General features: G+C 36.6%; 1 pseudogene; it reads left to right on the top strand.

Annotated features, from left to right (window-relative positions):
• The first annotated feature begins 11,531 nt into the window (after positions 1-11,531).
• On the top strand, positions 11,532-12,391 carry LOC129025784 (XK-related protein 3-like; annotated as a pseudogene).
• The last annotated feature ends 5,109 nt before the right edge of the window (positions 12,392-17,500 follow it).

The following is a 17,500-nucleotide window of genomic DNA, read 5'->3' on the forward strand; positions in this document are numbered from 1 at the left end:
ATACAACAAGTTGAAATTGGGCTGAGCATGGTAGCTCATGACTCTAATCTCAGCACTTTGAGAGGCTGAGGTCTGCAGATCACTTGGGGCCAGGAATTAAAGACCAGCTGTGGCAATATAGTGAAACTCTGTCTCTCCTAAAGTTACAAAACTTACACCGGCATGATGATGCATGCCTTTAATCCCAGCTACTCAGGAGGCTGAAGTAGGAGAATCCCTTGAATCTGGAAGGAGCAGGTTGCAGTGAGCCGAGATCTCACCCCTGCACTCCAGCTTGGGCGATAGAGCAAGACTCCATCTCAAACAAACTAACAAACAAATGAACAAAGTAGGTTTAGTCTTTTCACATAGTCTCATATTTCTTGGAGACGTTGTTTGTTCCTTTTTATTCCTTTTTCTCTAACCTTTTCTTCATGCTTCATTCCATTAAATTGATCTTCAGTCTTTGATATCCTTTCTTCCACCTCATTGATTTGGCTGTTGATACTTGTGTATGCTTCATGCAGTCTTTGTGCTGTGTTTTTCAGCTCCATTGTGTTATTTATGTTTTTCCTTCAACTCGTTATTACAGTTAGCAGTTCCCCTGACCTTTTTTTGAGGTTCTTAGCCTCCTGGCATTGGGTTAGAACATTCTTTCTTGCTCGGAAGAGTTTGTTATTACCCACTTTCTGAAACCTACTTCTGTCAATTCCTCAAACTCATTCTCTACTCACTTTTGTTTTCTTGCTGGCGAGGAGTTGTGATCCTTTGGAGGAGAAGAGGTGTTCTTGTTTTAGGAATTTTCAGCCTTTTTGTGATTTCTTTTTTCATCTTTGTTCATTTATGTACCTTTGTTCTTTGATGTTGGTGACCTTTGAATATATATATATATATACACACACACATATATGTGTATATATATATATATAAATAAAACCTGAATATATTTTTATATATATATATATATTCCTATATAGAGAGGAAATCCTTTTAGTAGATGTTGACACTATGCCTTTCTGTTGTTAGTTTTCCTTCTATCAATCAGGCCCTTCTGCTGCAGGTGTGCTGGACTTTGCTGGAGGTCTACTTCCAACCATTTTTGCCTGTGTGTCACTATCAGAGGATGCAGAAAAGCAAAGATTGCTGCCTGTTCCTTCCTCTGAAAGCTTCATCCCAGAGGGGCACCTGCCAGGTGCCAGCCAGAGCACTCCTCTATGATATGTTTGTTGATCCCTGCCAGGAGGAGCCTCCCAGTCAAGAGGCATGAGCTTCATGGACCCACTTGTGAAGGCAGTCTTTTGGAAATCTGCAGCTCTCTTCAGAGCCAGCAGGCAGGAAGGTTTAAGTCTGCTGAAGCTGCGCCTACAGCCACACTTTCCCCCAGGGGCTCTGTTTCAGGGAGATGGAAGTTTTATCTATAACCCCCAAACTGGGGCTGCTGCCATTCTTTCAGAGATGCTCTGAACAAAGAGGAGAAATCTAGGTAGGCAGTCTGGCTACAGCAGCTTTGCTGAGCTGCCGTGACTTCCCAGTGGCTTTCTTTACACTGTGAAGGGAAAAACCACCTACTAAAGCCTCAGTAATGGTAGATATCCCTGTCCCCACCAATCTCAAGCATTCCAGGTTGACTTCAGACTACTGTGCTGGCAGCGAGAATTTCAAGGCAGTGGATTTTAGCTTGCTGGGCTCTACGGGGGTGACATCCACTGAGCTAGACCACTTGGTTCCATGGGTTCACCCCCTTTCAAGGGAGTGAATGGTTCTTTCTTTCTGACATTTCAAGTGCCCCTGGGGTAAGAAAAAAAAAAAAACTCTTCAAGCTAGCTCAGTGTCTGCCCAAACCTATTTTTAACTTTTTAATCAAAATGTACATTTTTAAGTCTTCTTACAATTTTTAAATTTTTACTGTTTTTGTACACCTTGCATGAAAATTTATGTTTAGCACTTTCAATTACATGTTATAATGTAACTTTTGGCAATTTTTGACCTTAATGTAAAACCTGTTAAGTTTTTTTGTTTGTCTGTTTTTCTTGTAAATATCAGTAATACTAAACCTTTCCTATGGGTACAACTGAATGATATATTTGTACATTCACATACTTAATTATTGACGTTTCTTGGAAGCTGCATTTGCTATAAAGGTATTTTGAAATAGCTTTGTTTTGTTCTAGATGTCCTCAGACAATAGACAGAGACCTGGAATCCTCCTTCTGAAAGAGGACAGTTATGCTGAGAAAGCACTGTGTGTCCCCAGGGTTTGCTCGAGCTTAGTCCCATTGGTCCTTTGAGGAAGTGGACAGCAGTCTGGACTTTCTCTGCTACCAGAAGCAAAGCAGGAAATGGTTAAATCTTACCAGGTGGCTGAATTAGTGTTGTCTGTTCCAGTTGGAATTGGCAAAGGGACTGCCAGACTGGAGTCACATGAGGAAGAGAGAGTAAGAGAGAGAGAGAGAGTGAGAGAGGGAGAGAGAGAGAGGAAGAGAGAGAGAAGAGGAAAGAGGGAGCCAGTGTTAGAGATGGATTCCTGAGACTTGAGGGATTTAGAGCCCTGGCCTGAGCCTTGCAGTTTCCTTCAGGTCAGTTGTCCTCACACAGATCACTTGGAGAGTAAAATGAGAGAAAAGATGGGGCAGGTGGCCAGAGACTCTCAGGACCCAGGAGTTAACTTAGGATAAGCTGCCATTGCCCACAGCTTCCTGGGATGTAAGGGAGCCTCTGCCACCAATACCGGTCCAGGGTTTCAGCAACCACTGTAAGGATTAAAGAAAGGAGAGAAACCTGAAGGGTGACTTGACAGACAACAGGGACAGGTTTATTTTTAGTCAGTGTGAGAGAGGGGGCTGGCCAGGTTAAGTCAGAGCCACACTCTGTTAACAGACTAAGAGTTTTTCATGATTCAGCCTCACAGAGCTTATCAGAGGCTTTGACTGCCTCTGTGTCTCTTTGTTGTGGTTTTCTGACAGAGAGCATTCTGTGCCTGTTTTCATACATCTTTCTGGAGTTGTAGGCATATCCCCCATGTCTGCTTCTAGCTTCCCTATCTTAGTGCACCTGAAGGGAAAGGAATGTGCTTATTATTTGTAGTAAGTAGAAAAGTGATTTCCTTGAAATGCACGAGGTTAAAAAGAGAGCTGGAAGTTAATGTGGCAGTATTTGTTCAAGATGAAGCTGCTGGACATGGATGAAACTGGAAAGCATCATTCTCAGTAAACTATCACCAAGGACAAAAAACCAAACATTGCGTGTTCTCACTCATGGGTGGGAATTGAACAATGAGAACACATGGACACAGGAAGGGGAACATCACACTCTGGGGACTGTTGTGGGGTGGTGGGAGGGTGGAGGGATAGCATTAGGAGATACACCTAATGCTAAACGACAAGTTAATGGGTGCAGCACACCAACATGGCACATGGATCCATATGTAACAAACCTGCACATTGGGCACATATACCCTAAAACTTAATGTATAATAATAATAAAATAAAAAAAAAGATGAAATGCTCCTGCTCTATCACTTTCTAGTCAGGTAATTGCACAGCTGTTAGTTTTGTTTTGTTTTTTGGAGTAATTACATACTTAGAAGTAAATTCTGTTGTCTGCAAATTCAAATCAGCAAATTTATGTGACTCTATTTGATGTATCTGCCATACACAAATGCATGCTTACACATTATAACACCTGTGAGTTTTAAAAATTATTTTATGGTAATGAATAGTGATTTCTCAGCCCTCTGAAAAACAAGATTAAATTATTTTGTGTATTGAATATTCACAATTATTTAGGAAATCACTAAAGTTTATATTTTTTTAATTTACTTTTCTCCTGGTTAAATTGAAAAGTATTTTAGTAAAAAACTGTAACATAAAATTAAAATTAGTGATAATGTAAATAACTAAATGTCTTAAATTATTCTGTTGAAGTTGTGGAAGTGTTGTTGTTGTTGTTGTTGTTTTAATTATAGCAGCATAAAAAATCTACAATAAAATTTACCACAGCTCTTTATTTTCTCTCTCAAAGAGGAATTGTATTTAATAATTTTCTTTGTGAGACATTTGCTCTTTATAAGAACGAGACTCTTTTAATTCAGATAGAAGCTGTTTTGTAATCTTGATTCTATTACACCAATGAATACTTCTTTTTCACAGAAATGTAACAACTTGAGCCAGAGTGATCAGTTACTAAAAGGAGTACTTAACGTCCTTAGAAGAAAAGATTCAGATCATAGGGATTTTATTTACAGAAATATATTTACTTGTTTGTAACATACACCAGTTTAGGTAAGACATTTTCATAATGATATATCAATGATGTTTATATTTTTAAATATAAAATGTGAATCATATTTTAATTGTTATAACATGTAATGTGTCCTAAAGTGCAAGCAATATTCCATATACATATATGCATATATGTATATATAAATGCATAGCAAATTTGTGTAACTTTAATGTATTTCACGTATTCTCAAGTTATTTATGCATTTGTTTCATTTTTCTGGTAATCTTTAAGATTAGATATTGTGCCTGATTGATGTTATCTTTCTCTCTCTTTTGTTTTATTTATTTATTTATTTTTGAGATGGAGTCTAGCTCTGTATCCAGGCTGGAGTGCAGGGACAAGATCTCGGCTCACTGCAACCTCCGCCTCCTGTGTTCAAGTGATTCCTCAGGCTTAGCCTCCCTAGAAGCTGGGACTACAGGTGTGCCACCACGACTGGTTAAATATATATATATATGTATTTTGTAGAGATGGGGTTTCACCATGTTGGCCAAGATGGTCTCAAACTCCTGAACTTGTGATCTGCACACGTCGGCCTCCCAAAGTGCTGTGATTACAGACTTGAGTCACCGTGCTCAGCCGACATTATCTCCTAATGTTGCTTTTTGAAAAGTACTGGACTGGCAGCCAAGATGGCCGAATAGGAACAGCTCCGGTCTACAGCTCCCAGCGTGAGCGATGGAGAAGATGGGTGATTTCTGCATTTCCATCTGAGGTACTGGGTTCATCTCAGTAGGGAGTGCCAGTCAGTGGGCACAGAACAGTGGGTGCAGCACACCGTGTGTGAGCTGAAGCAGGGTGAGGCATTGCCTCACTCGAGAAGTGCAAGGGGTCAGAGGTCCCTATCCTAGTCAAAGAAAGCAGTGACAGACGGCACCTGGAAAATTGGGTCACTCCCACCCTAATACTGCACTTTTCTGACGGGCTTAAAAAATGGCACCAGGAGATTATATCCCGCACCTGGCTCGGAGGGTCCTACCCCATGGAGTCTCGCTGTTTGCTAGCACAGCAGTCTGAGATCAGTAAATAAAACTCCTGACAATATCAGAACTAACAAATCTCCATGTAGTAAAAACAGACCTCATTTTGTTGCTATATTTGTTGTTTGGAGACAGAGTCTCGCTCTGTCACCCAGGCTGGAGTGCAGTGGTGTTATCTCACCCCCCTACAGCTTCCAGCTCCCAGGTTCAGGGGATTTTCTTGCCTCAGCCTCACGAGTAGCTGGGACTACAGGCGCACACCACCATGCCTAGATAATTTTTGTGTTTTTAGTAGAGATGGGGTTTCACTATACTGGTCCAGCTGGTATGAAGCTCCTGACCTCGTGATCCACCCACCTTGGCCTCCGAAAGGGTTGGGATTACAGGTCTGTGCCATCGTGCCTGGCCAACTTATTCTTTTTTACAAGGTCAATTTATGAAATTTTATAAATTTCTTAAATTTCTTGCAATAGACTGAGCATGGTGGCTCACACCTCTAATCCCAGCACCTTGAAAGGCTGAGTCGGGCAGATCACCTGAGGTTGGCAGTTCCAGGTCAGCTTAGCTAATATGGTGAAACCCCATCTCTACTAAAAATAGAAAACTAGCTGGGTGAGTGGCATGCGCCTCTAATTCCAGCTACTTTAGAGGCTGAGGCAGTGGAATCGCTTGAACCTGGAAGGTAGAGTTTGCAATTCTGTGATCATGAGAAATGTTAAGATTACTATACGCATATTTATGTGTGTGTGTGTACGTGTATATATATATATATAGAGAGAGAGTAATCATATACATATATATACACACAGCCACAGACATGCGCGCGCGCGCACACACACACACATACCTGTTAGCTCTGTGTGTATATTCTTTTGAAAACAGAAGATACTTATTTTTAATCGGGTTATTATTCTCTTGTTCTTTTGAATCCTTTTTAGTTCCTGGTATATTTTGATTATTAACTCCTTGTCTGATGTACAGTTTGCAAATATTTTCTCTCAGTCTATCACTCTGGTGATTTATTTTATTTTATTTTCATTTTTGCTGTATGGAAGTTTTCTAGTATAATGTAACCTCATTTTTCTGTTTGTGTGTTTTTTGCTTGTGTTTTTGAAGTCTTATCCGAAAAATATTCTTGCCAGACCAACGTCATTAAATGTGTTTTGTGATTTATTCTACTAGTTTGACAGTTTGGTGTTTTCATTACATCTTTATTTTTAAATGTTTTTAAAAATATATTCTTATACGAGAGGTCTCACTATATTACCTAGTGTGGAGTACAGTGGTATAAGTGTTTCATGCTACAGCTTTGAACAGCTAGGCTCAGGTGCTCCTCCTGTCTGAGACTTCTGAGTAGCTGAAACTACAGGGGCACACCACTGCAGTAGGCGTTTTAATCCATGTGAGTTAATTTTTGTATGTGGTGAGAGATAGGGTTCTAATTATATTCTTTTGCATGTAGCCCTCTCGTTTTCCCAGCACCACTTATTGAAGAGACTGACATTTTCTCGTTTTGTGTTCTTGGCACCTCTGCAGAATATCAGTTGGCTATACAGGTGTAAATTTATTTTTGTTCACTGTATTCTATTGTATCGGTTTATAGCATTGTGACATCTCCAGTTCTGTGGGTTCACTCCCCAACCGCACTGCCATCTTCACGATTGCTTTGACTATTCAGGTTTTTTGTGCGTGTGTCTGTGTGCTTTTGTATTAATTTAGGATTTTTTCCATTTCTGTGAAAAATGTGATTGGTGTTTTGATAGAGATTGCATTCTATCTGTGCACTGCTTTGGATCATATAAACATTTTAACCCTGTTACTTTTTCCAATCAATGAATGTCGAAACATAGATATATTTTCATTTATTTATGTCATTTTAACATTTTATTAATGTTTCATAGTTTTCAGAATGCAGATGTTTTTTACCTCCTTGGTTAAATTTACTCCTTTTTATCCCCCATAGCTATTGTAAATGAGAATTTTTCTTAAGTTTTTCTTTATATATATTTTGCTATTAGTGTATGGAAATGCTATGGAATTGTATATGTTGATTTCGTAAGCTGAAACATCACTGACTTTCAGAATTAGTTCTAACTACTTTTCAGTGGTATGTTTAAGGATTCCCATATTATGTCATTAGCAGATTTGGTCAATTTTACTTCTGCCTTTCCAATTTGGGTGCCTTTTCTCACTTTCTCTTGACTAATTTACCTGGCTAATGACTTTCAGTTTTATGTTAATATAAGTAGTGAAAGTGAACATCCTGGTCTTCTTTCAGATCTTCACAGCAAAGCTTTCAACTTTTAACTCTCATTCAGTGTGATATTAGCTAAGGGTTCATTATATATAGTGTTATCTGGTTATTTGGGTCTATGTCATTTGTGGTGTTGAGTTACAGTTGTTCTACACATGATTTATTAAGAGATTTTATAGTGACAAACGTTGAACTTTGTTAATTTTTTTTCATATATTGAAATGACTGTGTAGATTTTGTTCTTTATTTTGTTGATGTAATCTATGACATTTAATAATTCTCGTGTATTAAACCATTCCTGCATCCCTGTAATCTCACTTCATCATGGTGAATGATTTCCTAAATGTGCATTATAAGTTATTTTCCCAGTATTGTGTTGAGGATTTTTGCATTATGTTTATCAGTTATATTAGCCTATAGTTTTCTCTTTTTTCTTGTATCCTTGTCTGGTTTAGTAATCAGCCTAATGCCATCCCCATGGAATGAGTTGGAACAGTTCCCATATCTTCCTTTTTACTTTTATGTTTTTGTTTTGACTAGGTTAAAAAAAAAAGTGGCAGTAGTTTCCTTTTTGTGGTAGGTAGAATGCAGCAGTGAATACATCAGGTCCTGGGCTTTTCCTTAATAGGTGACTTTTTACAGCTGATTCGATTTCTTTCCATTAATTTGTTTCTTGGTGTCAGTTATGGTATCTCTTTTTTGGCTCTGATTTTCTTTATTAGGGGCTTTTTTACTTTTAAGTTTAGCTTTTTGTTTTTCTAATTCCTTGATTGAAACATCAAGTTGTGTATTTGATATCTTGTTTTAGATGAAGGCATTTATTGCCATAACTTCCCTCTTAAAACTGCTTTGATTGTATCCCACAGGTTTTGGGGTGTTGTGTTTCTATTTTTGACTCAAGAAACACGGTGTTTTCTCCTTATTGTCTTCATTGACTCATTGGTTGTTCAGGATTATGTTGTTTAATTTTGATATACTTATGACTTAGTGGTTTCAGAAAAGATACTTGATAAGACTTTGATCTTTTCAAATTTGTTAAGATGTGATTTTTTTTTTGCCTGATGTATGACGTATCCTGGAAGATCTTCCATGTATGCAGTGGAGAAGAATGTTTATTTTATAGCTCTTGGATGGATAGTTCAGTAGCTGTTTTTAGCATTTGCCCTACAGGGCATTTTAATCCAATGCTTACTTATTGAATTCAGTCTGCATTATCTATTCTTTGCAGAAAGTAAGGTGCTGAAGTTTTCTATTATTATCTTGCACTTTTTGTCTGTCTTTGGATCTATTAACATTTGTATTATATATATGCATATATTACTTATATACTTGTATTCCTGATATAATATTTTCTTTTTTTTCTCCTGCTTAATTCTGTATCCTCTCTTTGTCTTTGATATTTGCTGGTTAGGTTATATTAAGTCATGCAGATATTTTTATTGAAATTGAATATGATTGGAAACCTTTGATATTCCTGTGGCAGAATATTTATATTTTTATTTAAGTTTGGAAAGGTTTCTCATTATTTCTCTAAACAAGCTTTCTACTCTTTTTTATACATTTTTTTTGAGATGGAGGTTTGCTCTTGTCTCTTAGGTTGGAGTGCGATGGTGTGATTGTGACTCACTGCAACTTCCAAGTCCTGGGTTCCAGAGATTCTCCTGAGTTGGAGTGATTCTCCAAACTCAGCCTTCTGAGTAGCTGGGATTACAGATGTCCAACAATATACCTGGCTAATTTTGGTATTTTAATAGAGAAACAGTTTCACCATGTAGCCAGGCTGCTCTCAGGCTCTTGACAACATCTGATCCTCCCGCCTTGGCCTCCCAAAGTGCTGGGAATACAGGCATGAGCCATCATGCCCAGCTCTACCACACTCTTGAATGCCAGTGTCTGATACCTTTGCTGTTTTGATGTTATCCCATTAATCTCATGAATCTTATTTATATTTGCTCCTCTGACTGTATACTTTGAATTGACTTATGTTTGAGTTTTGCTGCTTGACCACTTCTGTTGTCATTGCTGTCAATTGCATTTTTTATTTTGTGGTGTTTTATTCTTCAAGATTTCTGTTTGTTTTTTCTCCCATTATTTTAATCTCTCAGGTAAGTTTATCTGATAAATTTCAGAATTCTTTGTGTTTTCCTGAAGTCTACTGCATTGTCATAAAATAACCATTTTGAGTTCCTTGTCAGGCAATGTGTCCATGCCCATCTCTTTTGGGTCAGTCACCACTGACACCTTATTTTGACCACTTGATGCCATCATCTTTCTCTCATCGATCCTAATCCTTGTGACTATGCATCAATGTCTGCACAGTGATGTAGGTGCCTAATTCAATGTAGATGGTTTGGCTTTGTTTGGAAGCTTTCTTCCATGGTAAGCCTGTCCAGAGATTCAGGGCAAGGAGAAGAAAGAAATTAAAGTCTTTAAGTCGAAGACAGCTTCAGCCCTGGTAGCACTAGGGGAAACACTAATGAGCAGACTTTCATGGTTGGAGTAATGTGACCAGCAAATCTGACTCAGGGCCAGATTGCACCTGTAGCACACAGTTCAGCAATGGGTGCACCCAAGGCCTGTAGCTTCCATGGTCTGCCCTGTGTCTTTTATTTGGTACCTGAGGTTACTGTAGTCAATCAATAGGAATATTGACTGGAACTGAAGTCCGTTCTGCTGAGATCATAGTTTCTGATCTGTTGCCTGGGTTGGTCTATAAGATTAACCCTGAGTATCAGCCTCCTAAAGTGCTGGGCTCAGGGGAAAGGGATATAAAAGTCCCAAGGCAAAAAAGTTATATGCCTACTTCCTTTGTCCAAGCAATCCTCCCACCTCTGCCTCCTGAATAGTTGAGATTACAGGCATGTGCCTCCATGCCTGGCTAACATTTTTTTGTGTGTTTTCTTGTTGCTGTTGTTGTTGTTGTTGATGTCATTGTTGTTTTGTTGGGCTCAAGTGATCTACTCACCTCAGCCTCCTAAAGTGCTAGGATTACAGTATGAGTCACTACACCCAGCTAAAATTACTTTCTAATATTTAATTTTTAGGTCATTTATTTTTATTCAGTCTTATTTCTCATAAATGCAGTTCAGACTGTTATTGCTTTAGAGTTTCTCTTTGGGTATTCCTGAAGGAATAAATGGACTCTTGATATTCATTTTCTAAATGGTGTTATAAAATGAGTAATTACTTTAGATGAGCGATGACTATTTGGCCTCTTTTTGTTTTCTGGCTTCATTTCGTTGTGTATGAAGAGTGTTTTTTTTTAATCCGCCTGTATATGTGAAATGAATTTTTACTCTTTCAACTGAATGTAGTACAGAATTGTTTAAACTGATTATTCAACTACTTTATAATTCTGGTTTTCTTTCTTGTGCGTACTAGTCTAATTATTTGGAGAACAATGTCAAAATTAAATTAATTTGCTTATGAAAAGTTTTTCTGATAAAATTACATAAATACACACAAACAAAAGCACGTACACATATACCACTTAATTTCTAAAACTTACAGTTTTTCTGCTTCTCTAGTACCTTGTATTCCATCACTCGGCAAAATCTGTTAAGTTCTACTTCCAGGATTTACTTTAACTCCACAGCTTATTTGCTATTTTCTGTTATCAACATAGTCTAAAACACAGTTTATATTACATTTGCCTCCTATTTTACACTGTAATTTCCTACTTTACACTCTAACTTTCTACAAAAAAGAAACTACATTTTCAAGATCTAATTCAGGTAATTTTATTTTTTGTTAATTGAGAATTCTTTGTATGTGCTGTTACACCTTATAGCATCAGATATGAATGTATCTATCCAATTTCATCTGTTCCAGTTATTTCCTTTGAGAGAATGTGTATTTAAGTTTATAAATATGAGTATATGTGTATTCTCTTATTATTTGTTTTTCCCAGAAGTAATATATATTTTGTATGCATAAATTTAATAAATCCCTGATAATTGAAAGTTAGCACTTTTTTTTTGTTTCTTTTAAGTAAATTATTTTCTGAAGGAGGTGGGTTGGAAGGCGTATATGTTAACATGGCAAGTTTAAAAGAGAAAGTGGCCATTACTAATAAAAATTATTCTCTAACATTTTCATGTTTACCATTAGTAGCATTGCTGATTACATGTTCTCTCTTATCAGTTGTGTATGGGGCCATTCACTGCAACATACTAGCAATCCACACCTGCAATGACTTTGCTGCCATTAAGCTATGGGTAATAAAATTCATCTTTGTCATGATATGGCATTCCTTGGTGATTATCTCACGTGTAGTGACTCTGGAATTTTTCCCTGCATCTCTGAAAGTGAGGACCCTACCCTTTCTATTAATCATATATTTTGTATTAGTTTTGGCACCATGGCTGCAGTTTTGGAAAAGTGGAGTTCATTTTCATAGCAACACAGAAAATAATTCCAGCATGGTGGGTACAGTATGGATCTTATTATCTTAATAATATCTTAATCATGCTACTATATGCTGCCATCAACTTCTCTGCTGGTCATCAGTGAAACTGCAGCTGTCAAATGAGAAAATAATTGACAAGAGACAGAGGTGGGCCATAGAATCCAACACTGCAGCTTTCCGGTTTTAGAAAATGTGATAATAATATTGGTATTTCAGTTCTTTGGAGGGAAAATTTTACTGAAGTCTTGCGACTCATTAATTGCCGTATAGCTCATCATAACCTACCTATTAGCCATTGGCTTTATGCTCCTCTTCTGTCAATGTCTGCATCCAAGGTGATCAGAGAAAGTATTGCCAGGACATACAGAAAATCATCCAGAAGCACTGTGATATTGTGTAAACATCTAGAGAAAACTCAATTAAAAGAATAAAAATAAGCAGCTGAGGAATTACTATCATTCATGGAGAAGGGTTGGATATTTTCTATAAAAAGTATGCAATATCCATATATACTTTCACAGAACAAAGAGTAAAGAGGCTGAATATGACTTTATAAAGATACTCATAAAAATATAAACAGCAAGTCTTGAAAGTAGTTTCTAATAAAATTGATTTTTCTCCTGTTACTATGCATTAGTAATTTTTATTTTCTTCAATATAATTGTACAACTTTTTAAACAAAACGAAATCAAAAATCCATCTGTGTCCAAAATCTGAGCAGAAAAAAAAAATAATAACTCATAATGCATTTTTCACCTAGTACATTTTTGGAACGTATGCCTTTAATTTAACAAGTGCTTGTAATCTAGCATGTACATTATCAGCGAATATTTTCTTTTCAGAAACAGTACTTCCTATAGTTTTCATTCTGTACTTAAGGAGAACCTGAAAGAGAAGTCTTATGAGCATGCTCCTATTTATATTAATTTAAGGTAACTAAAGTCTTTCTCATTAAACTGGCGAACAGAAAACAATTCATATTAATGCATCTTAAAGCACAAAACCTGTTCTATTAAAAAGAAATCATCAGGTTAATAATATAATATTAATATATTTACATTAAATTAATATTTACATTCCTACCAATAGTGCACAAGGATTCTCTGTGCTCTGCATTCTCAAAAACACTTGTCATTTTTCATCTTAACAGTAATGGCCATTCCAACATGTGTGAAAGGAGGTCTCGTTGATGGTTTTAATTTACATTTCCCTGATGGTGGTGGTGAGCATCTTTAAATATACAGTTGTTCAGAAATTAGCTGGGAGAAGTAGCACATACCTGTAATCCCAGCTACTAGGGAGGCTGAGGCAGAATTGCTGGAAACCAGTGGGTGGAGGATTCAGTGAGCTGAGATCATATCACTGCACTCCAGCCTGGATCACAGAGTGAGAATCCATCTCAAATCAATCAATTAATCAATATTAAATTTAGAGTTGTTGGCTAGTTGTATGTCTTCTTTTGAGAAATGTAAATTCAGGTCCTTTGAACATATTTCATAGGCTTAATTTTTGTTGTTGTTGTTGTTAAGTGGCTTGAGTTCCTTGTATGTATTTATTATTCACCGTTTATCATATATATGGTTTGCAGATATTTTCTCTAAGCGATTCAGTTGTCTCTTCAATCTGTTATTTGTTTCCTTTTTCCCTTTGCAGTGCAGAAACATTTTAGTTTGATGTAATGTGATCCATTTGTTTTTTTGTTGTGCTTTTGTAGCCTGTGCTTTTGGGGTCATAGAATTGAGGTTTCAAAAATAAAGTTAAATTAAAAATAGAATTACCACATGATCCAGCTACTCTACTTCAAAATATGTGCTCAAAGCATATAAAATTAGTATATCAAAGAGATATCTGCAGTCCTATATTCATCTCAGCGTTATTCATAATAGCCAAGATACAGTAACAACCCAAGTGCTCATCAACAGATCAACAGATAAAGTGTGGCACATACATACAATGAGATATACTATACAGCCTTAAAAACAGGAGGAAGTCCTGTTATTTATTTGTGACCAAGTGAATGGAAATAGAAGATATTATGCTCAGTGTAATAAGAGAGGCACAGAAAGACAAGTATAGGGTGATCACAATTATATATAAACTCTAAAAAGTTGAACTCATTCAAACAGTGAATATGTCAGATGTGGTGGCTCATGCCTGTAACTCCAGCATTTTGGGAGGATGAGGTGGTTGGATCACTTGGGGTCAGAAGTTTTAGGACCCAGTGAGCCATACTTGTGCCACTGTACTCCAGCCTGGGCAATGCAGCAAGGCCCTGACACTTTAAAGAAACACAGAAGAAAAGAGTCAGAGATTGGAGTGGATGGTGGTGATAGGAGTGGATAGAGAAAGGGGAGATGTTCATCAAAGGGTAAAATATTTCAGTGAGAAAGGAAGGCATTCTGGAAATCCATTGCACTGAATGGTGACCACAGTTAATAAAAGTCAACTTCAAAATTGATTAATAAAAACAAAGGGCAGGCATGTTGGCTCATGTCTGAAATCCAAGCACTTTGAACGCCTATGGTGGGAAGATCATCAGAGGCCAGGAGTTTGAGACCATCCTGGCCAAAATGATGAAACACTGCCTCTACTGAACATACAAGAATTAGCCAGGTTTGGTGGCATGCGCATGTCATCCTAGCTACTCGAGTGGCTGAGCAAGAGAAAAACTTGAACTAGGGAGGCAGAGGTTGAATTCTATCTCAGATAAACAGATTATTTAAAAAGTAGAATTTATATATTCCTACCACAAGAAAGTAATCACAACTATGTGAGATGATAGATATGGTAACTAGCCCAATTTAATTCTTTTGCAATATATACATACATTATAAAAATCAGTTTGTGTCCCATAAATATTTACATTTGTTAATTTAAAATAAAAATTTTGAAAGAACAAATTACAATTAAAATAAAATTGGCTTAATATACATAGAGAGTAATATAAGCTAATGTTTTCTTCTGTTTTGACTATTTGGATTCTGTTATTTCTTGGGGAAACAATCATGATGGGAAGGGATGAAGAACGCTAAAGCTTAATGTTATATAATTTACATTATTTTGTTGTTGTTGTTTTCTCCATTATTTTTCTACCAACCAGTGGAGACAACTTTCTTATTGACACTTTCTTTTGTGTTTCTTTTTCATGAGAAATCACCACCAAAAACAAAGCTCCTGTAGATGTGTGTATTATTTTTCTGCTCCTATCTATGACTCTCTTCACCTGTGCTTTGGATTTCAGAGCTTCTTAAAACACTGATTTACTTATTATTTGTTATCTCTCTGTACCATTACTTCTTCACTCTACCTACAGGATCATTTTCTTTACTTTTTATTTTATTTTAGTTTAATTTTTTTTGAGACGGAGTCTCTGGCACAATCTCAGCTCACTGCAACCATAGCCTTCCAGATTCAGGTGATTCTCCTGCCTCAGCATCCTGAGTATCTGATGTTAGAGGCATGTACTACCAATGCTTGGCTAAATTTTGAATTTTGAATTGTGATGGGGTTTCACTCTGTTGCCAAGGCTGGTCTCGAACAAACCTCAAGTGACCCGCCACCTTAGCTTCCCAAAGTACTGGAAGTACAGGTGTGAGCCACCAAACCAGGCTTGATCATTTTCTTTACTAGATCAACATGCTGCTTGTCTTAGTCCTTCATATGGCACCGTCAACTCATTTGTTTATTTTCCATGATAGAAAGACTCATGGAAAGAGTTTGCCATGACAAGGTGTAATTTTATTTCTCTTAACCCTCCTTTCTTCGGGCATTTACCCTGTTTTTCAGAATCATATCTTATACTTGTCACTAAATCCCATATTTCACTTGTCTGTTGCATATTACTCAAGCAGTCATGTGTATCTACACAACTGATTCACACCCTCATTCCTGAAATACTATTTTGCTTTGGATTATATGATTCAACTTTCCTCTGATTTCTCTATTTAATTTTAAGTGCCCTTTGTTTCATTTTATCTCACAGATGTCTGTTCGTGAGACCACTAATGTAACTACACAGAACACCTCTTCCTCCTTCCCTTTCTCATTTCTCTTTTCCTTTCCTTTTTTCTTTTCTTTCCTTAAGAAAATGTTCACCCAGCCTGGAGAGCAGTTGTGAGACCTTGACTGACTACAGCCTCAAACTCCTGGGCTCAAGAAATCTTCCTGCATTAGTCTCCACAGTCGCTGAGACTACAGATGCACACCACCACACCTGGCTTTTTATTTATGTTGTTTTGAGACAAAAGCCTCTTCTATTTTAAACCTGTAGTTCTAAGGAATTCAATCAGTGTTATGACCTCTGGATTCCTATATGTTGTGCTTTTCTTTTTTAACAAGCACCCCAAGATTAAGATAGCTAAATTGATAACCTCCTCTGAACTTCTTTACACTTTCTTCATGCCTCTCTCTTCCATAATTATTTTGTCTAAAAATACATCATCTATATAACATAAAAACTGAGGTATTCCAAATATATTATTTTCCCTCATCTCTTTCATATTTTATCTACATTAACTTTTCTATTATCTACCACTTACAAATGTTGAGGTCATCATTCATCATTCCCTAAATGATAGTATCAACATCTTCATTTATTTCCTGCTTCTGTGTCACCCTATTCAACTGATTTTTCACTGAGGGTCTAGAATTATTCTTCTTTTTGATGAATAAAACACATCTCTTTTCTTTTTCTTTCTATTCTTCTTCCTTTCTGCTTCACTATTAACTGTTATTGTGTACAGTGAGGAGCTATTTCAATGTTATTTACTATTATATCCACCATTTTAAGCTAAAATTCTGAGATGTAATAACTTCTTTGTAAGTGTTTAATATTATAGTAAAAAATACAACTTTGTAATTTCAGTATTAAATGTTTCAATACCACATCTATAGATTATTTATGAAACAAGATTTCAGTTGAGTTGCAGATAAGCTTATGTTAATTTTTTATTCACTCCTTCCATTTCTATCCATCCTAGCTATAAGACATTTAGAGGTGGGAACTTGGCATATTCTTCCCTGTACTTGAGAGCCTGTTGAAGCTACATGAATAGAGAAATGTACACTGACCATTTAATTCATCTAACAAATATAAATATTTTATATTTAAATTTATTGAAATGTTTTTATTACTTAAATTTATTATGACAGTTATTATTTGGACTTTTTATTATTTAAAACTCAAACAATGCAGGAAACAAACATGTGGGGAAATCTCAAGTAATTCATTATTTATTGTCCTTTTTATCACAGAAGACACAAGCCATCTCCTTACTGGTTAGGGCCATATTATCCAGAACCATCATAACATTTCACTTTTCATTTCCCAGTGAAATCTGAGGAGTGTGCTTTGAACTCTGTAGCGAAATGCCTACAACTACCCAGTGTAACTCTGTCTTCTTAGGAGGGTATAATTCTGCAAGATGAATATGATAATGTCCTAAAATATCACCTTTACATTTAATTATATAAAATACCACTAATGCAATAATAATAAATGAGCTGTACATTACATAGTCTAATTATTGAGTCAATTTTTACACTCAAATAGTTGAGTTAGAGACTGTGAGATTAAACTGGCCCAAGATGGAACTTAAT

This window comes from Pongo pygmaeus, chromosome Y (assembly GCF_028885625.2).
Source record: "Pongo pygmaeus isolate AG05252 chromosome Y, NHGRI_mPonPyg2-v2.0_pri, whole genome shotgun sequence".
In the NCBI taxonomy this organism is placed as follows: domain Eukaryota; kingdom Metazoa; phylum Chordata; class Mammalia; order Primates; family Hominidae; genus Pongo; species Pongo pygmaeus.